The 27,419-nt window shown below is 39.5% G+C and overlaps 1 long non-coding RNA gene across 1 annotated transcript; it reads right to left on the bottom strand.

Annotated features, from left to right (window-relative positions):
* Window positions 1-26,323: 26,323 nt before the first annotated feature.
* LOC133363907 (uncharacterized) lies at window positions 26,324-27,066 on the bottom strand. Its single transcript, XR_009757791.1, has 3 exons — window positions 27,008-27,066; window positions 26,812-26,884; window positions 26,324-26,397 (listed from the first exon to the last, which is right to left on the bottom strand). It is a non-coding gene; the product is annotated as an uncharacterized LOC133363907 (long non-coding RNA).
* Between the last annotated feature and the right edge of the window lie 353 nt (window positions 27,067-27,419).

Here is a 27,419-nt window from a genome sequence, read left to right as displayed (position 1 = left end):
CACTGGATGGAAGAATGTTTTTATCTGCAACTGCTTTTAGAATGTTTTAAATTGCTTTTTAGAATGCTTTTTGTTCTTAAAATGTTCGTTGTAAATGTGTTTGCCATCTTGGGCTGATTTGGGAGGAAGGCGGGATAGAAATGTTATCATCATCAACAACAACAGCAATAATAATGAGTAGTAGAGTAGTAATAGTAGTAGTAATGAGATTTAGTACCAGGAATCACCTGCTGCTGCTGTAGAAGCAATTGAAAAGGGAGGGGAAATCGTGTCCTCAGAGCTGGCCCTACCATTAGGAGACTGAGACAATGACCTCAGGGAGCAGATACTACATGACAGGGAGTGGTAAGAAGATGTTCAAGGAAAGAACTATGTATGACACACAGCCTGCCGTGCTTCCCTTATGTTAGCTTGCTGCCTTCAGGTGCAATGGAGGACAACCAGTGTTGAACTTCTAGTCTGGATAGCTTCTGCACATGCAATGGGTGGTGGAAAGAACCATCTTTGCCTCAGGCAGCAGAAAGAGATGGGCCAGGCCTGCAGGCTCTTTTTAAAAATGGGGAGAAGGCCATGCAGTAGGGAATGTCTCAATGCCTTTGTAAGTGCTAGTTCAGTTGAAGAACACATGGTTTGTGTGCCCAAGTTCTCAGGCTCTATCTCCTGTTAAAAGACAGACAGGTACAGATAGATATTTTAAAGTTCCTCATAAACATCTATTTTGCATTCACCTCTGGCCAATTTAAGTTATTCTATACTGTTTTAAAAGCAAGTACATGAGAACATATTGCAATGCAGGTCTAAAATAAGAAAATAGTTGTTCACTGCCAATAATGTTTTAGGGAAAATATCATGCCTGAAGTGGCCCTCAGGGCCAAACTAAGCAATAGATTCACTCTGTACCTGTGTCTTTAACTTCAGAGTGTTGTTTTAAACACAGATTGTAAGATGGGGCCCCAATCTGCATAACGACCCTTGTGGGGAGGGGGCTTCAGTGTTTTGCCCTCCACTAAGGTCCCAATCCAGACTGGGCCTTTTCTTGCCTACAATTTGAGTGAATTGGAGTTTTTTCTATGTAAATTGCTGGTGTGAGGAGACCCTTTAAAAGAGGATTAGACAAATCATGGAGAATAAGGCTATCAATGGCTACTAGCCATGATAACTACGCTCTGCCTCCATAGTCAGAGACTGTATGCTTCCAAATACCAGTTGCTGGAAATTGTGTGTGTGGGGGGGAGAGTGTTCCTGCTTGTGGGCTTCCCATAGGCAACTGGACTAGATGGGCTATTGGCCTGATCCAGCAGGTTCTTCTTATGCTCTTATCAGGACCATAGTGGGAGGCAAAGTGTTAATGCCCACATAACAGGTCCTGAGTTTGAATTGCCCCCCCATACTGGCAATTTGTGTTGAACCCCACACATACACTTAGATACAAAGCGACTGTATCAGCAAATGCAGAAGAGGAGGAATTGGAGAGATTTTACGCAGAAGTATAGGAAGAAATGATCACACACCAAAACAGGATGTGCTGATAATCATGGGGGACTGGAATGCGAAAATAGGGAACAGAGAGGAACTAGGAATTGTGGGGAAATGGGGCTTAGGAGTCAGAAATGAAGCAGGAGAATGACTTATTGAATTCTGTGAAGGCAATAATTTGTTTCTTGCAAACACATTTTTCAAGCAACCAAAAAGACGACTGCACACGTGGACATCACCAAATGGTCAATATAGGAATCAAATTTATTATATAATTGGTAGCAGAAGATAGAGAAGTTCCAAACATTCTGCAAAAACAAGACCAGGAGCAGACTGCAGTACAGATCATGAACTGGTCATATCGAAAATCAGAGTAAAGCTAAAGAAGACCAACAAAGCAATCATAATACCAAAATACAATTTAGATAACATCCCAGAATAATATAAAGATCAAATAAGGAACAAGTTATTTAGTTACTTAGTTGACAGAGAACCAGAAGAACCATGGAGTGAAGTAAGAGACATTATAAGGGAAGAATGTAAAAAGACAATACCTCTAGTTAAAAAGAGAGAAAGACCTCAATGGATGACTGAAGAAACTCTTAAAATGGTTAAAGAGATAAGGAAAGCAAAAGCAAAAGGAGACAGAAACACAGTGAGAACCCTAAATGCAACAATATAGCATTTAAGGACAAAGAGAACTATTACAACAGGAAAGGGCCTTCTCAGTGGTGCCCCCCAAATTATGGAATGATTTCCTTGATGAGGTGCGCCTGGCGCCGATACTGTTATCTTTTCGGTGCCAGGTCAAGACTTTCCTCTTCTCCCAGGCATTTTAGCATGTGTTTTAAATTGTTTTTATATTGTTTTAAATTTTTAAATTCTGTTTTAAATTGTTTTTAAAATATGTGTTTTAAATTGTATATTTGTTTTAATGTTTTTGGTTGCTGTAAACCGCCCAGAGAGCTTCGGCTATGGGGCGGTATACAAGTGCAATCAATCAATCAATCAATCAATCAATCAATCAATCAATCAATCAATCAATCAATAGTATAGAAATGGATGAGGACAACAAAAAGGGTAGAACAAGAGCCCTATTCCAAAAGATTAGAGAAATGAAAGGGAAATTTAAACCACAAGTAGGGATGTTGAATAATCAACAGGGGAACACACTGACTGACCGAGATGAAATAAAAGGAAGATGAAAGCAATACACTGAAGAACTCTATAAAAGAGATGCCCGGATGACAGATTCATTCATGGAAGGACCATATGATGAAGAACCAAAAATTTTAGAATGTGAGGTAAAAGCTGCTCTTAAAATACTTGGAAGAAACAAATCACCCAGGAATAGATGGCATACCAATAGAGTTGCTACAAGCTACTGAGAATGAATCTGTCCAAATTTTGACAAAAATCTGTCAAGAAATATGGAAAACTAAACAATGGCCCACAGACATCCCAATTCCAAAGAAAGGAGGTCCTTAATTACTATTGCCTTAATATCCCATGCAAGTAAAGTAATGCTCAAGATTCTACAACAAAGGCTCTTACCATATACGGAGTGAGAAATGTCAGACGTCCAAGCTGGATTTAGAAAGGGAAGAGGCACCAGAGATCATATCGCAAACATACATTGGATAATTGAATGGATCAAGGAATTTCAGAAGAAAATCACACTGTGCTTTATAGATTACAGCAAAACCTTTGACTGTGTAGATCATGAAAAACTATGGAATGCTTTAAAAGAAATGGAGGTGCCACAGCATCTGTTTGTGCTGATGCACAACCTATACTCTGGGCAAGAGGCTACTGTAAGGACAGAATATGGAGAAACCAATTGGTTCCCCATCGGAAAGGGTGTGAGACGGGTGTATTTTATCACCCTATTGATTTAATCTATATGCAGAACATATACGGAAAGTGGGATTGGACCAAGATGGAGGTGTGAAAATTTGAGGGAGAAATATCAATAATTTAAGATATGCAGATGATACCATACTACTAGCAGAAACCAGTAATGATTTAAAAGTAATGCTGATGAAAGTTAAAGAGGAAAGAAAAAAAATAGGACTACAGCTGAACGTCAAGAAGACTAAAGTAATGTCAACAGAAAATTTATGCAACTTTAAAGTTGACAATGAGGACATTGAACTTGTTAAGGATTATCAATACCTTGGCACAGTCATTAACCAAAATGGGGACAATAGTCAAGAAATCAGAAGAAGGCTAGAAATGGGGAGGGCAGGTGTGAGAGAACTAGAAAAGGACCTCAAATGCAAAGATGTATCACTGAACACTAAAGTCAGGATCATTCAGACCATGGTATTCCTGATCTCTATGTATGGATGTGAAAGTTGGACTGTGAAAAAAGTGGGTAAGAGAAAAATTAACTCCTTTGAAATGTGGTGTTGGAGGAGAGCTTTGCGCATACCATGGACTGTGAAAAAGACAAATAATTGGGTGTTAGAACAAATTCAGAACTACCATTAGAATCTAAAATGATGAAACTGAGGTTATCATACTTTGGACACATAATGAGAAGACATGATTCACTAGAAAAGACAATAATGGTGGGAAAAACAGAAGGGTGTAGAAAAAGAGGAAGGCCAAACAAGAGATGGATTGATTCCATAAAGGAAGCCACAGACCTGAACTTACAAGATCTGAACAGGGTGGTTCACGACAGATGCTCTTGGAGATTGCCGATTCATAGGGTCGCCATAAGTTGTAATCGACTTGAAGGCACATAACAACAACATTCAATGCATGCAGACACTGTATCCTGTATACCAGGGGTAGTCAACCTGGTATCCTCCAGATGTTTTGGATTACCATTCCTATCAATGCCAGCCAGAATGGCCAATGGCCAGGGATGATAGGAGTCTGAATCCAAAACATCTGGAGGGCACCAGGTTGGCTACCCCAGCTATATATTAATAGCAAAATCATTTCTCCACCTGCCAAATTTTTATGTAGCCCAAACAACACCATCCACAGAAATGGCGCTTATCAGTGAAAGGTCCCCATAGAGCCCATAGGGAGAAATAGCTATTGATATTGTGCATAGGGATACTTAGGATCTTGTTCAAACTGAAAAACATCATTGGGTTGAAGTTTGCTTTTTTTGTGCAAAGCTTCTCTGCTCATAGAAAGGCATCTTTGGATACAAGATGGTGTCCAATGCCACATTCTGTGCTTTTTCTGAACTCCTGAAGTATTGCATAGATACATTTGTACATTTGTAGTGTACAATAACCATTCTGCATCAACATAATATCATACAGTAACTTGTAATCCCTTGAAGAAAATACTGTTTTTCTTTCAAGGGTTGGCAACTCAGTGAGAACAGCACAGATATTAAAATACATTAAGGGCTTTACCCACTTAAATAATAGCTCATGTGGACACAGCCTTGTTTTAAGCCAAAAGAAGACTTACCAGAAGAAACATTTAAATATGTAGAAATAATGATCTATAGCTTAAAGTACTTTTCTTTATGGCAGCATGATAGCTTGAATTCATTTGTATCAGTGATTTCTATTCAATCAACTAGGCCAACAATGAAAAGTGTGAGCATTTGTAAGAGTGTAATTTTAGTCGTTATAGACTAAGATAGGCTAATATTGGGGAAGGGAGAAAGGGTGCTAATCTTAAATCACCATTTTATAATTAGAGTGGAAGGGAACATATTTCTCCTCCTCATTGGATTATGTCAAGATTACCTGTTATTTAAAGAACATTCTACAAAGTTTTCCAAAGGATTTTCTTTGTAAATGATTACCATTTTGCTTCATTGAACCTTCTTGAATGTTGGGACATAGAAGATTGATAGATGGCATTTGTTCAAGTTGTTTTGTGACTGACTTATTCATTAGGAAGAACTTGTTCATGTTATTTATTAAATGACTGGCAAAAGAAAAGTCATTGATTTTCATTTCAAATTTCTGGATTGAAGCAACTTTAGAACAAATCCATAAAATGTGGTACATGCAAGGACCACAGGGATGGAAAGATCTGTCTGTTTCGGTTCTCTCAGTTTCTCATCTTTCCAATGTTCAGTTCTCTACATTTCTACAGCAATCTGCAATTTTTTAAAAAAAAATCCTCATGAAAATTCTGCACCATTTTAGTGCGACTTTCTCCACATAAACACATTTTTGGAGGCAGTTTTGACAAACATACATGTTTTTGCCAGCCATTTCTCATTATTTCATGCCTTTTTACATGTTATTTTCACTCATGTATTCATTTTTATACACACTTTCTGCTAATATATGCATTTTTGTAAATGTTTAGTTGGTGAACTGCATCCCAAAATTCTAATAAATGTGAATTTCGAAGGATGGCTGTGTTTTGGTTCTCATATTATTTTGGAAATTGCAAATTTGATAAATTCTGCTTGAAATATGAACTGAATTGGATTTCTCACCCATTCCTAGCATGGAGTAGACATTTCTATTGTATTTGTACATAGAATCATTCAGTTCTCCTTCCTCAAATGGCTGATACATCACTTTAGTCTGTTTTCCTGACAACAGCCCCCCCCCCCAATCAGAAATGTGTTGTTGGACCTGCCATATACACACACATATAAAGAGTAGGGATGGGAAAAAAATTGATTCCGTTTTCCATTTATAGGAAAATTCCTAATTCATGCTTTCTGAAACAATACATGGGCTGAAACACAGCCATCCTTCGAAATTTGCATTTCTCCAAATTTTACAATACAGTTCTCTAGCCAAGTAATATGTACAAAAAGGCATACACTGGGGTAAAGTGTGCATAAACATGCATATATTCATGAAAATAACATACAACAGGCATTATACGAGGGGAAATTACATACAAAACTAAATAAAATTGGGAGAAATTCACACATGTAGAGAAATGAACTTAAGACTGGTAAAATGAGAAACCAAAATAAATAGATTTGCCCATTCCTCATTAAGAGTTGATGGAGCAAAGGGGTTACTGTTAGAAGTGGCCAGGCTGTTGCGCTCAGTCTCATGCAAGCTTCACTGGTGTTGGCTATTTGGTCCAGCATACCTAAAGAAGAGGTATCTTTCCTTTTAAGGTCTTTCATCTTCCAATACTGAGCTGACTCCCCTCAAACAGTGGCTAGGAAATGTATCAGGGCCTTTCCATATTGGCCCCCACACTCTGGAATCTATCACCTAGGGAGACTTACTTGCTCCCAACCTGGAAATTTTTAAGAAGCAATGTATGAGAGGATAATCTGCACACCAGCAGAAATGATATTAGCACCTAAGTATTAGCATATTAGCACAGACTTGTGCTAAATTATTCCTGCTTCTAGAAAGAAAAATCAAAGCAGGAACATAGAAGCTCCAGTCTTGATGTGTCTCAGCAAAGCTTTGGTTTGATGATTATGAAGATTATGACTTGTGGGTATACTTCTGTACCAGGAGCAAGAAAAATACAGACAGAATATTAATGTACTTTTAAAGATATATTTAAAAATTATTTAAGAACAACATTTTTTTCATAGCATAACAATTAACCATTATCTTGATAATGTTTGTCTGAGTATTTGACAATTATAACCCCTTTTCAATTTTGATATGAAAGTTGGATCAGGTGAAACTTAAATGCAATACTATTCTTTAGGCTGGCAATGGCAATACAGTACCTTATATATTTGCACTGATGGAACTGTCTGCCATTATGGCCAAACTTTTTTTATATTATTATCATCATCATCATCATCATTATCATCATCATTAATGTTGTTGTTAATAATAATAACCTTTCAAGATTATAATTCATATATACAATTTCATTAAAAGCAAAGATTAAAACACAATTCATTATTGAATTTTTACTGTTGTGAAATTGTAGCTGATCAACAGTCAATGGCCTAGTTCACATGATACGCTACGTTAAACCCTTATTTAGCAAGTCTCCATGAATATGTGGGCTCCCAGAGAGGATCTCACAGCCAGTTTGCTCTGCCCCTTGAGCCTGCATGTTCACATGGTCTTGCTAGGGATGGGGGAGAAATTTGATTCAGTTCATATTTAAAGCTAAGTCTCTCAAATTCAGACTTTCTGAAACAATATGAGAAGAGGACTGAAACACAGCCATCCTTAGAAATTCACATTCAACAAAATCCTTAATGAAATTCACACTCGACAAAATCCTTCATTCAATGAAAACAAAGCTCATAACTACAGAATTGTGGAAAATTCTTTCTTTCACTAAGAAAGAATTAGAAAAGGAGAACATTAAGAAAAAGTTGCCGTGAGTGGCTGAGGAGTAAAAAGGGGAGTGGAATTGATAATTTGTGATGGCTTGTTTACATATCTCATACAGCATTGGGTGGATTTGGAAATTTGGTGTGTTTCTGAAATGAGGTAATAAAAATATTTCCAGTGGTTAGGGGTGGAAACACACAAAAGGGAGTGCTCTTCGTGGAGATTTGTAAGTAGTAAACTTGTTCTGCGCTGCACCGCTATAACAAGAAATAATAATTCTAACAACATCTTATGATTTCATTCTGGAAGAATGTAGTTATAAGAACAACTTCTGGCACAGTAGAAACATTGGCTTTGTATAGCTTCTTAAGAGAATAGGTTTTAAGATGAATACTCCATATAGAATACATTCCAGAAGTCAAACTAGTAAAAGAACAACCTTACAATCAGTTAAATAATAATTCATAATAAAATATTTATGGATGACATTGAAGGGAAACACATTCTTATAATAAAAACATCCATACATTTTATGACTTTTTTATTTTAATAAATTATTAGAATCCTGTACATGGCTTGGCATACCAGAATTACATCAATCCAAATAATACAGCATGTTAAGGCGACAGATTGTTAGATCATGCCTGAAGTGTAATTGTTCATACATTTGTGGGCAGAGGTACTTCCAAAACTCCAATGAATTTTACAGTCCAATCCATCTGTAAAGAGCCTCCATGCAGCTTACATGTAATGATGACCAGAGTCTAAAACAGTTTTCCTTGACACATCTCATCCCTTTCTGGTTTTCAAATGACTTCTGATCTTTCTAAGTAATGACAAGCAGGTTTTTCACACATCAAAAAACACATTCTGGGTGGAGTGAATGGTGGTAGGACTGGAAAGCCAACCAATGTCTAGAACAATTATTCCTTATTTAAAATATGAAACTTGCAGACACATATTCTCTGCAAAGTAATCATTACTGGGCCTGAAAACAAGTAATTTCAGAATAAAGAAAAAGTTCATATTCTTGTTACTCTTCTGGTCTGTGACCATAATAAATGATTAATTAATTAATTCATATGCTTGTTATAGAAAATATGTCCACATGTATATCCTGATGAAACCAAGCAGAATAACATCATGAATGAATTTCCATAGAAGATTAGGAAGATGATGATTAATGTATTACATTTATAATATAGCAAATCTCACTTTGCCTAGGAATCAGCTGCACCACTAAGTTTCCAATTACGTGGAAGCCTACTTTGGGCAGGGCTTAATTGCACTAGGGGTGATCCCTGAGGGACTTGCTGTGAGGGCAGATCAGATGATTAGTAATGATAGCAAACCTTGCTTGACAAGGAACGATTGGGAGCGCATACCTGCCCCACATCTGATCTCACATATTACACCAGGTGCAGGGCAGGTGGGCATGGTTTGGGAAAACAGATTCACAGGCCAAATTAGGACCCCTGCCAGACCTATTTTGGCCTGTGAGGTTGAGGTTTCCTATTGCTCATTTATATGCTGCCTATAGTTCAAGGGGCTCAAGGAGGCAACATGGTTCCTATTCCCTTTATCCATTCAACTGTTCTGAGAGGTAGGTTAGGTTGAGAGACAGTGACTGATTCTACTTTGTGGTGGTAGTACTGGGGGGTCACCTGATCATGGATCTCCCAACCTCTAGTCCAGCATATTACCGCTACACCACATTTTAGCTCTATTATTGATAGCATTTCAGTACACAAGGTGGTCTGCAATTCCATGGCCTCAAGCACTTTAAAATGATCTTCAGTGAAAACATAGAATGAACAATTGCATCAGTATGACCACTCCCCCGAAATTAAACCAGAATGAGAAGCCTGTAAATGATTTGTCTTTAAATGACGTGCTTAGGAATTAAAATTAAATTACCTTGTAGTAAGAGACAATGGGTTATATAAAGGCCACACACCCTCTCCAGACCTCTGCAGGGTACTCCAAACAAGGTACACAATGAAGGTCCATCATGCAAGGACTCCCCCAGTCACATCAGTGAAGGAGGAAGGTCCATACATTAAGGAATGCATTCATGTGCTGCACCCACTATTAGTGTAAATTCTGTGTACATTATTTCGTGCTTTCAAGGAGCCCCTAGATTGTCATGCATTGGGGTTCTGGGTGACAGTGACCATTTGTAGCCTACTGGTCAACGTGGATTCTATTTGAATGTTTTCAAATTTTGTCAATACTTCATTTACTTGTCTGAAGTGATTAAAATATATACCTTTGAACCAGTCTTCTTCTTTACATTCTGCTTACATCAATATAATCTGTGCCAATAAAATATTATGATGATGATCCAAAAACAGCTACTTCAGGTGCACACAAGAGCTTGCATTCACCCAGTGAAAATTTTGCTTGGCTTTCCTTTGAAGAGCAGACACTCATGCAATATCACAAATTGCTTTTGAAATGCCTGTCTGTTTTAAATGGGAGTAGGAAGGGACAATTGGTTCATTTTTCATTTGTTCAGAAACAAATATCCAGAGCTCCGAACAAATAATGGTTTACTAATAACTGCCAATAAACTCTAATAGAGTGAAGCTTTTCCATTAGAGTTTATGGACAATTTATATACTACGGGCTGGATCCAGAATGTCCTTTCCACAAATGGAAGGGCTCCTTTGGTTCATGGGAGGGATGGAAATCCAGTGGAGGCTACAGTTGGTGGATTTGGTGGGGATGGGGGAGAGGAGATAAGATAAGATATCTTAGCCCAGGACTGGGAAATCTATGACTCTCCAGTCAATGTTGGACTCCAACTCCCATCAGCTTGACCATGGACAATGGTCAGGAATGATGGGAATTGTAGTCCAGCAATATCTGGAGGGCCACAGGTTCTCACCCATTTTAGCCAATTATCCTCTCCCCTGCAGTCCCGTGTGTCACCTCTTCCAGATGGTACCCTAGTCCCAGAGAACAGTTTGGGGGAGGCATAGGGAGCACACAGGGAAGAAGGAATCAGTAAAAGTTGTCTCCTCCCCCTTCCTCCAACAGGTACATCCTGTGAATAGAACTCTATTCATGACAACTCTGGATCCAACCACCTGAACCTGGAAATTGGTCACTGGGGACCAAAAGCCTCCTCCTGTAGCCCTGTCTCCCACTGAAAGCAAAGGACTATCAAAACAAATGGGAATTAGGGAGATGAATGAAATGGCAATGAATGAGTAACAAACCAAACATGATTTTAACAAAGAGCTATACAAACGAGCTTTTAAACAATGACAATGAATGAAACAACTCTTTTTCTTGCATACCCCATGACAGTTTGGAAGGATTGCTTTTTGAGAAATATCAGTACAAAGTTGGGCTTACAGAACTGGTTGTTGGGTCTCCTGGTTTTTTTCTTTCACTGTGAAAAGTATTGTTTCTGCATCATTCAAATTGGGTTGTGTTTATAGGACTGCATACTGTTGGTGTCCAGTTTGATGCACACACCATGCAACTTAAGCAACAGTTTGTCATCACAAGTCACCTAATATCTCTTAAAGAACTGAACTGAAACACAAATATTGCAAGCTACTTCCAATAAAGAAGCAGTTTGCTTAGTTTATTGAGAAACATTTAGGGACAGAGGAAATGAATAAAAATGAAATAAAGTTAGGATATTAAAGGGAAACCTAGATGACAACAACCAAATACCTTGAAGTGAGGTGGCTTAATAAAACAAATAGAAAGAAGACAAGGATGCTTTCTTTATTGCGCTATTACCAAAGGGCAGTAAAAGAAACCAAACAACACATACAAAACAAACTCATGTGCTGACCTTGTATTGTTAAGATTGTTTACCAATCGTACTGATGATCTGCTGTTACATGCAAATAAATTGGTCAACATTTAGTAATGTAACAGGATGCCCATCAAAAACAAAAAAGCAGTTGTTTGTCCCATTGAAGACAATGCCTGGGAGGTAGTAATCAGTATAAATCTATGGGGGAAAATTAAAGCAATTTGATACAAACGGGTCATGCAATTTGCACTAATGCTTGTTACTCTGTGTGGGCTTCTGTGCTAGTGGACCTGGAGTCTGAATAAAATATTGCCATTACTTTATTTGCAGTTGGGACTTCACTGACTGCAGAATATTCCAAATGATGATATTTTGGAGAAGGGCCATAGCACAGTGATAAAGCATCTGTTTTGCACGCAGAAAGTCCCAAGTGCAATCCTGGCATCTCCAGATAGGACTTGGAGAGACTCCCTGTCTGAAACCCTGGAGAGTTGCTAGGGTTTCAGGGTAGATCATAACAGTAAATTAGATGGACCAATGGTCTGACTGAGTATAAGGCACCTTCCCATGTTCCTATGATCACTCATAGCTCACTCTTCCACTAAAAAGCTAAGAAAAGCTTATGTCTGGTCCCAAGGCTATCTGATATCCAGGCAACACACAGGAACAGGTCTGCTTAGCTTCAGCATTCGGTATTCTAATCCCAATTCTGTGGAATTCCCTCCAGCTGGGATTAGACAGACAGGCCTCTTCCCATAGAACTTCAGAGGCCTGACAAAGACCCTTCTTTTTCATCAGGCATTTTAAGGATGTTTTCTGATTTTATGATTAATTTTAATTGATTTTTTTAGTTTTATATACACTGCTGAGAGACTTCTGTAATTAAGCTGTAATTAAGTGCCAAAACACTTGAAGAGATACACTTCATGTTCGGTATTATAAAAATACACACACAGAAATAGGAACTAATTTGGTTTGGTCCTATTTCTCAGCAGAGTTGTAAAAATACAAGCAGCGGAATGAGAATGTAAACCAGCCCACCTTTCTCTATATAAATAACAACAGACACAATCCTTTAGGTAAAAGAAAAATAATGTTTACTTACAATCTTCATATGTTTAGAAGAACATAGGCTTTAGCTTGGAAGAAAGAAAATATAGGTCTCAGTTCATCTTGGTGTTGGTAATGGATGCTCTTAGAGAGAGAGCATCTGCCATGCGGCCCATCTCAAAGGTAGGAAGATCAGCAAGAGAATGGAGGATATTCAAAAATCCCCCAGGACAAAGGAGAAGGAAGTCAGGTAACTAAACCCCACCCATTAGGAAGTTACATTATGGTAAACAGGTACATGGGATATTCCCCAAATATCCCTTAAAGTGACCATGCAATATTTGTTTAACACTTCATACAGGTGCTTACAGGTGATAAAAGCCTCTGAGACAAGATGGGAAAACTGGAATGCTTGGTCTTAGGAGACAGCATTGATATAGTGAACATAAAGGAAAGCTGGTGGAATGGAGAAAAACAGTGGGACGCAGTTATCTCTGGATATAAACTGTATTGGAAGGACAGGAAGGATGTACTGAAGGTGGTGTTGCTCTGTAAATGAAAAAGTGCATTGAATCCAGCAAGCTAGAAATCCCAAAAGAGTCAGTCTCCACAGAATTGTTTTTTTTATTTATTTAATTAATTAATTTGCCTCCCGCCCTTCCTCCCAGCAGGAGCCCAGGGTGGCAAACAAAGCACTAAAACACTTTAAAACATCATAAAAACAGATCTTAAAATACCTTAAAACAAAACAGCATTGAAAACATTTTTTAAAAAAACAACTTTAAAAAAGGGTTAAAAACATTATTAAACAACATATTAAACAATTCTGACACAGATGCAGACTGGGACAGGTCTCAACTTAAAAGGCTTGTTGAAAGAGGAAAGTCATCAAAAGGCGCAGAAAGATAGCAGAGATGGCTCCTGCCTAATATTCAAAGGGAGGGAATTCCACAGGGTAGGTGCCGCCACACTAAAGGTCCGTTTCCCATATTGTCAGAACAGGCATATCAGGCTCTTGACACGTAGGGTGTGGGTGGTGATACCAGGTCCCAAGAGTAATTTAGTACTGGGGACATCCTATTGTCAGGTGTGTAACAAGACAATTTTCATTGGCATCATCATCATCATCACTGTTTATTTGTATGCTGCCTTTCCATCAAAGCTTGGAAGTAATTAGTTACAAGTAATGAATTACTTATAATTCATTACCTTTTTGAGGAACGAGTGGGTAATTCCTTTACATTTTGATTGTAATAAAGCTAGGAGTAATTTTATTACTTTTGTGAAGTAATTGTAATGTTTCCAGCATTACTTTTGGGCATTACTTGGAGGGGGGTGGAAGCAGGGGAAGCCTTCTGCTCCTTTGATTTGTGGATGAAAATCATGCGCCTCAAACTGGGCTTCTGTGCAGTGTTGCTCTTCCTTCATGCTCTGTGGGTGGGTAGGAGGCGACGAGAGAGGAGGTGGAGAGCGAGACAGGGGTAGAGTGGAGAAAACAATGGGTGGTGGTGGAGAAGAATGGAGTGGAGGGAGAAAGGAGCCAGTGGGCCAGAACATGGATAAAGGAGCAGAAGGAGGCAGCAGCAGAATGGAGATAAAGAACTGTGGATGTGAAAGATGACTACGTGTGTGTGTGCGCTCACTCGCTCGCTCGCTCGCTCGCTGTGTTTGCACTTGGCACACAAAGTGGCCTCCATCACCCTCTCTGGCTACTGTGCTGCATTTGCAGTATTTTAAATTTTTTGCATCTCATGGGAAAATGTTTACTTAGGTGAGTGTCCCTTAGTTGGTGGCAAAGCAGCATCCAGGAGGTGGTTAAGTGAGAGAGATTATGCTTGCTGGCTGAGTGAGTGTGTGTGTTGCACTTGGTTTGACATGCAAAGATCTGATTAGTGGCCTCTGCCTCCCTCCCCACCACCCTTACCAGCAGAGAGACTACCACTGCTATCTTATGGATAAAAAGAATCATTTTACTACCTCTGTATGTGTGTGTTTATTTTTAATGTTGTTTTAGGCTACTTAGATGTGCAGCAGCCAAGGCCAGCACCTTGTAGGCGTTTTTTTAAAAAAGTAACAGAAATGTAATTGTAGTGATTACTTTGGAGGAAAAGTAAAGTAATCAGTTACTTTCAGAGCAATTGCAACAGTAATTACTACTTTTTGGGCCATGCAATTGTAACTGTAATCTATTACTTTTTAAAAGTAATCTTCCAAGCTCTGTTTTCCATAGCAATCTATGCTCAAGGTGGCTCACAACCAGGTCCTACTTCACAAAGCTCAGGAAAAGATATTATTTCATATTATTTCATATTATCTTTTCATATTTTTTTATATTATGGCAGGGGCAGAGACAAAAATGGAGGGGGCAGAAGGGTAGGGGCATTGGTCACTACAAAAGAGGTTTCTGGGGCAGAAGTTTTCATAGGTAATGACAAAAAAACAACCCCCCAATTTATGCATTTTAATTAGGAACTATGATTTGTGAAGTTTACAAAAAAGCAAATAAATTTAAATACAGTATTTTCCACATGCAAAATAGTTATGTAAACTAAATAATAGTGACTAGAAAGTAAATGTATATTGTCTGAGTCATTCTACATAATGATCTGAACTGTTGAAATATAAAAGGACTGCCTTCAAGTCAATTCTAACTCTGCTCTGGGCCAGGACAAATCATATACCCCAGGAAAGGGGAGGGTGTCCTCTACGAGATGCCACTGCATCCCGCCTGGCCCAGAGCTTCTGCTGGGTGCAGGACACGGAGGAGGGCATCTATGCAAAATCAAAGAAGACCAAAACATACAGGAAAAAATAAGTAACTGGGGGTGCCCACCCCAAAATCTGCTCTGGGCCAGGACAAATCATATATCCCATGAAAGGGGAGGGTGTCCTCTATGAGATGCCATTGCATCCTGCCTGGCCCAGAGCTTCTGCTGGGCGCAGGGGGAGGATGAGGGCATCTATGCAGACAGAAAGGGTAGAGAATCTTCTTACTCTTACTCATTTCTCAAACCTCTTTCTGAAGTGAAGGGTCAAATCTGTAAAGAAGTTTGGAGCAGCCACATTAAAAGATAAGGGCAGGGCATTCCAGGCAGGGGGTTGCCAACCCTGCTTGGATATGGATGTCTTTGCAGAGGATCCCTAGTCAAGCTTTACCAACAGCACAATCCAAACTATATCTACTCAGAAGTAAGTCCTGTTGAGTTCTATGGGGGCTTAGTCCCTTAGTACATGTGTTTAGAATTGCAGCCTTCAGGGGCATCCATCTTTACTCTCGAATGCTCCCATCTAACATCTCCACAACACTAGGCTCCTTTCTTCCTACAGTGGCCTTCTGGTGACTGGCCTGGTCTGAAGGCACTCAATCTCTTCTTGCCGAAAGCAAGTAGGCTAGATTAAATGTTCCCTACCCAGGCTCCATCTTTTAGCTAAGATGTCTAGCTTAATTTTCAGTCAGATTTGTTTTTAATTGTACGCTCGCTCCAAGCTACTGTGATTGATGCTTAATGTATCATGATTAATCACATCACTCAGGCCCGCCCGGTGACCTCACTCGGGCCCACCCCATGACATCACTTGGGCCCGCCCCTAAAATCTCAGGTTTTGGGATGCTTCTGACCTGGCAACCCTAAGGAGAAGACAAAGTCAGCCAAGTGCAGCTGTTCTTGCAACTCTGTAATGAGAAAAACCACAAGGTGGAATTCTCCCTTCCCCTTGCACATCTTTTAAAGATACAGAAGACCTCTTGGTTGCCAGGCCCAGCCTCCAAGAGGTCTTCTGTATCTTTAAAAGTTGTGGAGCGGGGAGGGAGAATTCCACCTTGTGGTTTTTCCCATTACAGAGTTGCAAGAACACCTGCACTTGGCTGACTTTCTCTTCTCCTAAAAATACAGGATCAGTCTCAGGCCATGGACCTGGCAACCCTAAGGCACACCCCAGATGCACATAAGACCCACCACCTACAGATGCTGCCTGAGCACTACAAGGGAGGGGGATATCAGTGTTGCCAACAAGAATTTTTTTTCTCTCCATCCCCACACCCCAAATCCTCCAAAATCTTACCTTAACCCAATAGATACCATGTTTGATAACATTTTTGCATTATTCTGAAACACTGTTATGAGGAATTGCTTAACAAGGTGGATAATAGAATTTAAAAGTACTAGCAACCATTGGTGTGCTGTATTTAAGTTTGGAACTGCAGATATAAATATGTGTGTGTGTGTGTCTTTTAGATCTGAGAGAAGTATGGAGGTTTTGCATTCCTGACTTTTTTAGGTTTAAAAAATGCTCTCTCTCTCTCTCTCTCTCTCTCTCTCTCTCTCTGTGGTGTGTGTGTTTGGTTGGTGACTCTGAGAACAGGATACTGGACTAGGTGGGCCTTTGCCTTATCCAGCAGGCTCTTCCTATGATGATTACTGTTTATACAAAGGATACCTGTTGTAGAATCACCTTCTTAAATACAAACAGAGGTTCCTCATTGGTGAGGCAGGTGCACTCTGTGCATGCTCAGGCCATTTATTTCTGAGGCTTATCGTTCCTAATAATCACATCTCCTTTGGTGGTGCTTGTTGGAATATATGGGGTTCAACTCCAACTTGTGGGTTGAGGCTGCATGGGGCTAAAAAGGGTAGCTAGAAAGGAGACCTCTTGGTTGCTAGGCTATACCTATCTCTTTGATCTCCTGCTGTCTCTTCCCTTCCTGCTAGATCGATATGCAAAGGATGTTGATCCCAGTTCCTTCCCTCCTTCCCATTCTTCTTCTTTTTCTCAAGAGGGGAGCAGACATCTTTCCTTTGTCTCTCCCTCTCCACCAGCATGAGGGCGAGTACTGGGCTCAGTGCTCGTTGCTTCAACTTAGCTAGTTAGCTACATATAGGACTCTTTCCTATCAAACATGTACTTCCAGAACAAAGTAGTTATTTCTTATTTTAAAGCTTAAAGTCTCTGTCTGACTAATTTGCAGGGAAGGTAGAATCTTAGCAAAGATTCAAACACACACACATAAGCTCGCTCAATACTCTCCGTTCCGCAGTGCAACTCTCTGCAGGGTCCTACAGGACATTGGGCTCAACGTCCTTTAGTGCTTAGGCTGCATCACACTTTGATTGGGTAGAATATTGCCTGTACATTTTCCTTCTCAGTCAGCCAATTGCCAAGAACCTCCTTGTCTTTATACCCCTTTTTTTAAAAAAGCACATCAGAGGATCTGGAGACTTGACTTAAAAATCCTCTCTGTCACTGGCTCATTGTGTTGTGTTGGGTAAATTACTCTTGTATCCTTTCAATCAAAGGGGTAGCCAACTAGCCATGGCTTACAGCAGAAATGAAACAATAGTCAAGTAGCACTTTAGAGACTATACATAGGAACAGAAACGCAAACAATGAAAAATACAAGAAAATATCTGAAAGTAGAATTTTTTTTAAAAGGTTGGATTTTGGCTAGACAGTTTCATGAAATACATAATAGCAGAGGGGAAAAATGAAATTGAAGTATTTGTAAAAACTGCCAGATACTGACCATAAAATGTTTGACATCCACTAGATTTCCCACTACCCACTAGACAGAAAAATTCACCACCAGACATGCACCCCCAAACCCTAGATTTTAGTGGGGAAATCATTAAATTGAAAACAATGGGGAAGATGCTGTTCAGTGCATCACAATACTGTCCTTCCAGCCTTGCCTTCCTCCAATTTCAAACCCTTAGGTTTTCCAACTCCCTTCCCCATCCATTAAGATGCTGCACTGGGCTCCTACTGGGAGAAGGGTGGCATATAAAAGTAAATAAATAAATAAATAAGATTTGCGTTCACTTTATTCACACTTTTAACTCTTATATTTGCTGTGTTTGGTATCTACCCCCTTTTATCTATGAAACAAAGATACTGTGGATTCTTGAGGAGAAGTTTATTGATCACATCCAGTCACATTCTTGGCCTAATCCCTCCTGCCCCTTTTCCCTCTCCTCCCAGCTCCTCTGCTCAACTACTGGGCCCTGCTCAAGACAAACTTCTTAAACTTCAACAGAATACAACATTATGTTCACATTCCCTTGGTAATTATTCCCTGCTCCTCTCTTTGGATGCCTACACTGTATTTCTAAAAGCTCAACTGAAGTTTTAAGTTACTGCAATGCTAGAAATTTGGGGACTGAAGGAAAATTGCATTGAGGGGACAGAATTATCATTTGGGGGAGCAATGCCCTCATTTCCCTCTGTCGCTACACCCCTGGCTATCGTCTCCCTGATCAAAATGCTCAAGGAGATCTTGAGATGAAGAATGAAATTTAGGAAGCATCCAAACTAGGAAATGTTGTAGTAATGGGTGACTTCAACTACCGTGACATAGACTAGCTACAGAGGTGTTCCAGTCATGACAAAGAGGTAAATTTTCTAGATAACCGAAATGACTGTGCCCTACAACTGTTGGTCATGGAACCAGCCAGAGGGGCAGCAATCCTGGGCTTAATCTTAAATTGAAATGTAAGTGTTGTCAAACCGATTGGAGCAGTGACCATAGTGCTATTAAAGTAAACATACATGTAAATGGCCAATTGCCAAGAAAATCCAGCACAGTCACATTTGACTTCAAAAGAGGAAACTTCTCCAAATGAGGGGTTTGGTACAAAGGAAGCTGAACAGCAAGATCAAGAGGGTCACAGTACTCCAAAATGCTTGGGAGTTGTTTAAAAATACAATATTAGAAGCTTAATAGGAGTGTATACCATAGATGAGGAAAGGTACCGCTAGGGCCAAGAGGATGCCAGCATCGTTAAGAAGCAGAGTCAAAGACATTATTGGAGGCAAGGGCTGCTTTCACACTGCACTTTATCCCGTTATTCTGACAATTTCTTACCTGGTAATTTGCGCATTATATTTGATCTTTCACAAGAGGCACAAGCTAACTGCAGAATGCTAGTGGAATGTAGTGGAAATTTAGCGCAAATTTCTGTGATAAATGATACCAGAAATAATCCGTTAGCAAGGCTGGGAACCCGGAAGATTGCAGGCGCTTTTTGCTAGCTGCAGCCTCTCATGTGACAGGCATCCCAGCATGCAGTGAGTTCCTGCCCTTTAGTCGTGCAGGTTGTTGTTGTTTTTTTGGCCTGACCAACATTGTACCAGTATTCCGGCATCGGCGCAGATAGCAGCAGCATTTTCCCCACGCACCCCTGTCTTGATACAACTAAAACAATTTAAAAAGTCAGATCCTAAAGGGAGAGGGCTTGCATGGTGACAGGACGAGATCTTAGACCTCCTACACAGTGGGGAACAGTGCATATCTGTATAATGGGTGAGAGACGAAAACAGACTGTGTGAAAGACAGTTGTGCAAAATGTTGATATAGCTAAAAAAGATGCTGTTCCTTAACGCAAAAGGTACTGCAGTGTGAAAAGGATTTTAGAAATTGGGACAGAAGCGCTACCTTTTTACTCCGTTAAACTAACGTAATCAGCCCCATGTGTGAAAGCAACCAAGAAGGCTTCCTTCAAAAAAAAAAAAGTCTTGTCCAAATAAGGAGAATCAAACTTTGCCAAAAGAAATGTAAGCAGATACTAAGGGAAGCTAAAAAATAATTTGAGGAACACGTTGCTAAAAACATAAATACCAAAACCAAAACATGATTTAAATACATTAGTATCAGGAGACCATCTAGGGAGATGGTTGGACCCTTGGATTACAAGCAGTGGTGTAGTAGTCCAGGGTCTCAGGAGGTCTTAGACCCCTTACGTTTTGGGAGCAGTGTCCCAGCAGTGTCCCTATGTCTCCAGCATCCTATGAGCCAATCAGCATGAAAGTGGAGTGTTTTAGCCACTGCGAAGAGTCTTCTAACATGCTTTCTTGTCCTTTCCTACTGATTGGAGCCAATCAGAGTGAAAGGAGGTGAGCCAGCCACTGAGAATACTCTTTTCAGTAGCTAACACTCTCCTCTTTTGTGCTTATTGGCTCCTAGGGACGTCTGTTGGTGTGGGAGAAGGAATTAACAAGGATCTCATTCTCAATCCAGCAGCAAAAAAAGGGAGGGTGTGGCTGTGACTATCTTGAAGGGACCCTGCACTTCTGAACTTGCCACTACACTACTGATTACAAGGGAGTCAAAGGTGTGCTAAAGCAGGATAAAGAAATTGCAGAGAAGCTGAATAAATTTGTTGTATCTGTCTTCACACTGGAGGACAGAGGGCAGATCCCTGTTCCTGAACTAACTTTTGCAGGAAGGGAGTCTGAGGAACTGAAGCAACAGTGGTGACAAGAGACAAAGTTCTAGGCTTAATAGACAAAGAACTCAAACGTGAAATTGATGGTCTTCTAACAAAAATATGTAACCTGTCCCTAAGATCTGGCTCCATACTTGAGGACTGGAAAGTGGCCTATTTCCACTTGACAATTTTTAAAAAGGGATGCCGGGGGAAAATTGTAGGCCAGCTAGCACTTCTGTCCTGAGAAAACTGGTGGAAAGTATTGTTAAAGATAAACTAACCAAACATATAGAACAAGCCTTGCTGGAACAGAACCAGCATGGCTTCTGCAGTCCTGTCTCACTAACCTATTACAGTTCATCTTGAGATAAGTGATCCAGTTGACGTAGTGTATTTGGATATTCAACAAGCTTTTGACAAAGAACCTCACCAATGACTTAGTAGTCATGGAATAAGAGGAAAGGTCCTCTTATAAATCAGGAACTGGTTAAGTAACAGGAAGCAGAGAGTAAGAATAGATGGACAGTCCTCCCCTTGGAGGGATGTAGAAAGTGGAGTCCCCCAAGGATCGGTATTGAGACTTGTGTCTTTTAATTTGTTCATAAACAATCTAGAGTTAGGGGTGGGCAGTAAGGTGGCCAAGTTTGCTGATGATACTAAATTGTTCATGGTTAAAATAAAAAGGTATAGCAAAGAGCTCCAAAAGTACCTCTCCAAACTGAGTAAATAGGCAGTAAAACTGAAAATGCAATTTCACATAAATAAGTGTAAAGTTAGGTATATTGGAGCAAAAATCTTAATTTCACATATACATCTGAATTGGTGGTGGCTTGGCCAGCAATGAGACCTCGGGATTGTAGTAGGTACCTTGATGAAGATGTTGACCCAGTGTGCAGCAAATTCCATGCTAGATATCATTAGGAAAGGCACTGAAAATAAAACTGCCAATGTCATAATGACATTATACAAATCTATGATATGGCCGCATTTCAAATACTGTGTACAGTTTTGGTTGCCTCACATCAAAAAGGACATTGTAGAGTTGAAAAAGGTTCACAACCAAGAATGATCAAGGGGATGAAGCTACTCATCTATAACGAAAGGTTGCAGCATTAGGGCTTTTTACCTTAGAAAAAAGACAAGTAAGAGGTGACATGATAGAAGTGGATAAACATTTTAAATAAATAAAACACTAAAATAGAATAAAACACTAAAAGCTACCACCGTCCCAGTTGCTTGTTCTTCTCCAAAGTAAAAGATGGAAAATACCTTTCTTTTCACAAAAGCTTTGCCAGATTGATTTAGCTGATGAATCCATTGGCCTATCATGTGATAAAAATCTCATAATTCAGGGATGTAATGATAGTATTTTTTTTTTTTTAAAAAGCCCCATAACTGGACTTGGCAATGGGCATGTAGTCCTTTGGGAAGTTTAAATGGAGTTCATATAATTTCCATCTCTCTTGGTTGTGAAAATGCTGACAGCTCTACATTTTAGTAACCAAAATGTATGTATTTTCTAAACAAAATACCATTAAAATTGACCAGCAGATTCAGAAACACTGAAAATGCATGTGATGAAATTGCTCAGAAAGAACACATGAGTTCTCAGAAGTGCCTGAAATCTTCTTCATTGTAATAGAATTATACTGAACGACCAGTAAAATGTCAGGCCATACTGTATTGGGCCTATGACTGTGAGATACTTGACAATGATTGTGTTAATTTGCAGTCTATAGCTAAAGTTCTGTGTGCCCACTCCCATACTCGATGAGACAGAACAGATTTATTTTTTAACATATTAAAAATAGAAATTTATGAAGAAATGACGACAAGTGGGAGCACGGTGAATTTTTACAGGAAACAGAAATAAAGCTGTGAAGATACATGTGGTTGAGAACAGTAAAAGGCACCCAAAAATTACATAAATATATGGAGATCGGAAAGATGTGGAATTCTGAACCAGCTGAATTTGTGTTATCATAGATGGGGATAATGGAGTAACAACTGGACAGGTATAGCCAGGGGCAGCCCAAGAGATCTTGCTGCCTGAGGCTAAGGCAAATATATCCCCCTCCCCACACACACACATTCCATGTACAGAATCCAACTGAATCTCACTTCAGCACTGGTTATGGGACAGTATCCTCCACCTCATCTGAGAAAAGTTGGCTAGCTAAGAGAGGATAGGGTAGGCTGGATGGCACACCAAGACCTGCCATCTGAGGCGGCCCCCTCACTCTACCTAATGATAAGGTCAGATTGGATGGAACAGGGAAAACAAACAGTAAAACAGAAGGGCAATTTAATGTGGGAGGCTTAAACTTGTAAATCCAACCAGAGCTTGGAAAAGTTACTCTTTTGGACTACAACTCCCTTCAGCCCAATCCAGTGGCCATGCTGGCTGGGGCTGATAGGAGTTGTAGTTTAAAAAAGTAACTTTCCCAAGCTCTGAATCCAACTATAATAAAAATGTAAAATCTGCTTTGGCTAACCACTTGTGTTACTCAGGCCTGGCCTTCTACTGAGAATTCTACATCTGCCCACTGAGGTATTTCAGACTTCCTGTCCCAGAAAGAGAGCCGAAGATAAGCTGTAGTGAAAACTTTAGAGTGAAGATGTTTTAGGACAGCGGTGGAAAACCTTTGACCCTTCAGATGTTGCTGGACAACTCTCATCATCACTGACCCCTGGCCATGCTGGCTGGGGCTGATGAACTGGAGTTCAACAACATCTGGAGGACCACAGGTTCCCCCACCCCTGCTTTAGGGTGTTGTCGTTGACCAGTTTTATTCTGTAACCACTTTAAGAATGTTCCGTTAAAAGGCAGTACTGTCCACAAACATAATAAATAGTATACATTTGATTTAAAACAAAAATTAAAATATAAAGCATGCACAAAGATAACACAAGTCAGAATGTCATTCCACATCCAATGACATGCAATTACAGATATACAACTTGCATCTTACAAGTCGAATCACCAAGATGAAGACTACAGATGTTAACAGAATGGTAGACATTTGGTTTTTCTTCCACATTTTCTCTTGCATTAACAATATTCATATGTAGCACAAATAGCATGAAAGAGAGCCAGTTGGGCTGGGATATTCAAGACTCTGTTATAGCCCAAACATATTAAAAAATGTAGCAATTTATTGTGGCTAAAGATATGCCATTATAGTGTTTTTGTGGCTAGTGCATTGCTTTCATGCTGAAGCTATTAAATATAACAAAGGTGTATGGTGTTCAATGCGTGAAAGCAAATAATTTTTAAAAATGTGATTAATTGTTCAATCCTGGACCTTTTAACTACATGAGGCAATAGCTTTGCCATGGGAACAGCACTTACAGCTCTCCCAGCATGGATCTGATGGGGTAAACAAAAAGTTAAAATGCACCCTATAGTCTCTCTGGCGTTCATTAACATAACTCAGAAAGCGGGAACTAACCACATTTTATATAAAAAGTCTTAGAAATCTGTGTCTACTTATGTTAACGTTACTCAGTTGGAGGGTGCCAAGTATGCACACAGCATGTTTATTTATAGGCCTATAGTAGTCAAAAACATGGTATTGCAGAAATGTGGTACTCATTAATTCATATTTTTCTCTGGTCCTTCCACTTTGCTTCTTGAATCTATCCAGGTGGTTTAAAAAAAAAAAAGCTGAAGGTGATTTAATATGAAGAAGCATTCCTGTTCACCCTAGCTGTTAAATTCAAATAATGGAATAGTCATTTTCACTGTGAATGTGATGTGTATCATATTAGCTCAAGTACAAGACAAATTAGAATTGTATTTTTTGGAATCCCCTATCCACGAACCAGGAAGATTAGAGATAAGATGTATACCAGATCCTCTCCATGAAGGAGGAAGTGAAACTAACCCTCTCTCAAACCTAATATTTATTTTATACAGAAAAGGAGTTGTCATTTAAGCCATCTAAGCTACAGAAATACATTTCTGCCATTTAATTCATTTTTTAAAATTCAGTTTGTGCTGTTATTTTTTTTTTTTAAAATCACACCTGTAATTTAATTTATTAAGCTACTAGATACATGGTGCATTAGTACTAAGCTAAAACCAAAGATGTTCCAGGTTGAATTCCCATGAATCACTGAAGTGATTAGTCATTTAAAAGGATATGCTAATCAAATTGTAACATGTCTACTGCTCCACTGTTATAGCTGCTTTGCAAATGGAAGCTACTGTACAATAGTAGCAAAGAATTTGGTTATGAGTCCTTCGGAATTATGAGTAAGACCAGAGACAAAGGTGGAGCAAAACATCATTTTCTGGTTTATTTATTCATTCATTTCAACAGTTTATAGACCACTTAATTACAATAGTCTCTAAGCAGTGTACAGTAAACTTAACAGTATCTCTCAGCTGGCTGAAGTGTGATCAGTTACACATTGCCAAAAGACAAAACAAAAAAGAGGGTACAGTTTTGCATAACATTTGCATATGCTAAATTTATATGTATACACACAACTTTAGAAATGTATAGAGTTATGCACTATGTATTTATAAAATACATCTTGCCACCATCATCATTATGCATTATGTATTTATAAAATACATCTTGCCACCATCATCAGGAAATCTGCTCAGTAATCAGGAAATCTGTCCCATTCTTTGTGCTTCCTGAAGGCATCCCTTTTTGTAATGCTGCCATGGTCGGAGAAGAAACAATAGTGCTGACAGTAGGAATTTTCTTTCCTAGAAACAAATACATAAAAAAGTCATTAGAGTAGAGACTATGAAATGTGACTCAGGTGTAGCACAGCCTTGCACCCTACTTTACAAAGGACAGTCCTCTAGTTGAAGAAACATCTGCTCCAAGTCCAGCTTAAAGGTAAAGAACCATAAGAAGGGAGACCAGGTGCCCTGAAGTTGCTTATCAACTCTTAACAACTGGGCAGGAGACTAGGCAGTCACAAAGGTCACCTGGTCACAGTCTTTCAGATTTTATTGAGATGTCTTTCTACTTAAATTATATTAATGATTGTCAAATTAGCATCTGTACATATCAATCAGGATATGCAAATTTTGTGCAAATTAAGGTCCTCTCTTTGTGATGCTTTTTTTTTTTTATGCATGGGTGTCACCCTACAGATCCTGGCGGTCTTTGGCTATAAGCAACAAAGTTTGTAATAAGTTCATGATACTTCTCATCTGGCATGTTCCTCTGAGGAATGGCAAAAGCTGAAAGCCAACATCATTTCCTTCAGCAAGCTTGGAAGGCAGAAGCCATTGGGACAGTCTGTGGTGAAAGCCCCACTGATCACCAGGAATTTGTTATGACAGGACTGGGACACCATCAACTTGCAAGCCTTGTTGCCTGGTTAGGGATGGCTTTTATCTATTTATTTATTTATTTATTTATTTTAAAAGAGAAAACACTAATTCATTATATTGCCATACATTTAAACATTTAAACAATTGATATTTACATTTAAACAAATCAACAAAACATTTCTATGATGTACTGTGATTTAGATAAAAAGCCAACGTAAACACAGAATGAGGTCGCACCAAACTTATCATTCCAATAATAAAGTAATAAAGAATGACAATTTCTTAACAAATTTACCTTTGTTCTGTCTCCACTGTTCCAGCTGTTGCATTCCGGTCCTCCTTGCTGGCTTCCCACAGGCATCTGGTTGGCTACTGTGAGAACAAGATGCTGGACTATGTGGGCCTTTGGCTATAAGCAATAGCGTTTGTATATTCTTAAGATCTTCAAACAGAGTTTTCCCAGACCTGAATATCTGTTAATTTATATGTTATAAGGAGCTGCTACTTTCTTTTCCAATACCTGGTAAGTAACTGACAATTTTTTGCCAATACTAATAAATTAGTAAACATCTATAACATCTACACATCTTTCCCTTACTAATATTTGAGAAATATGTTCCTCGCAGCTGAAACTGAGCAGTACTTGCAGAGAGGAGTGCTTGGACTCTTATATTTGCTTCTCAAATGCAGTTGTTCCACACTTGACAGAATACACCCTTTGAGGGATTCTGTCTTAACAAAATAGCTGTCAGATTTTATCCTGAGGCATCAAAATAGAGAACCTACCAAGAGACCAGAGGTGAAAAGCTCTCAGTTGTGTCCTTTTAATCACTGACTCCTCTGGTAAGTCTCAGAGCATCTGCGAGAGAAAATGATAGCAGAGATCCTTCAATGGAGGCTGAGCTATTGAGGAAAACTAGGCACTGCCTCACTTGTCTCAGTCTGCCCTAGCCAGCCCCCACCTGCCTGTCGTGTTACTTACAACTAGTCCAAAAGGTGGCACTGGCTGTCCGCTTCCTCCTCCTTGAATCTCAGTGTTGCCATTGTAAAACTCAGCAGGAAGAAGGATGGGGACAACACTAGAATTAGTAGGCTCCAGCTGTTATTGGCTATGGCTCCACCTACTGTTGACCTCTTGCCTTATGCCCCACCAGTCTCAATGGATATCAGCCAGCACTGGGATCCTTAGTTCCAAACTGTTCCATATAGTCCTGTGGGCAAGTAATATAATCACAGCACAGGACCTTAGTAACTGTTGTGAAGACTTCTGCTCTGGATCTCCCACAGGCGCATCCCACAATAGCTGTATTATTGGCCCTATTCAGGAGTCCTCACACATACACAGGGGGGAAAGCATGAGCAGGGTGCAGGGCTACACTGGCTACCTCTGCTCC

Source organism: Rhineura floridana, chromosome 9 (genome assembly GCF_030035675.1).
Source record: "Rhineura floridana isolate rRhiFlo1 chromosome 9, rRhiFlo1.hap2, whole genome shotgun sequence".
Taxonomy (NCBI): domain Eukaryota; kingdom Metazoa; phylum Chordata; class Lepidosauria; order Squamata; family Rhineuridae; genus Rhineura; species Rhineura floridana.
This window is presented reverse-complemented; position numbering and strand designations above follow the sequence as displayed.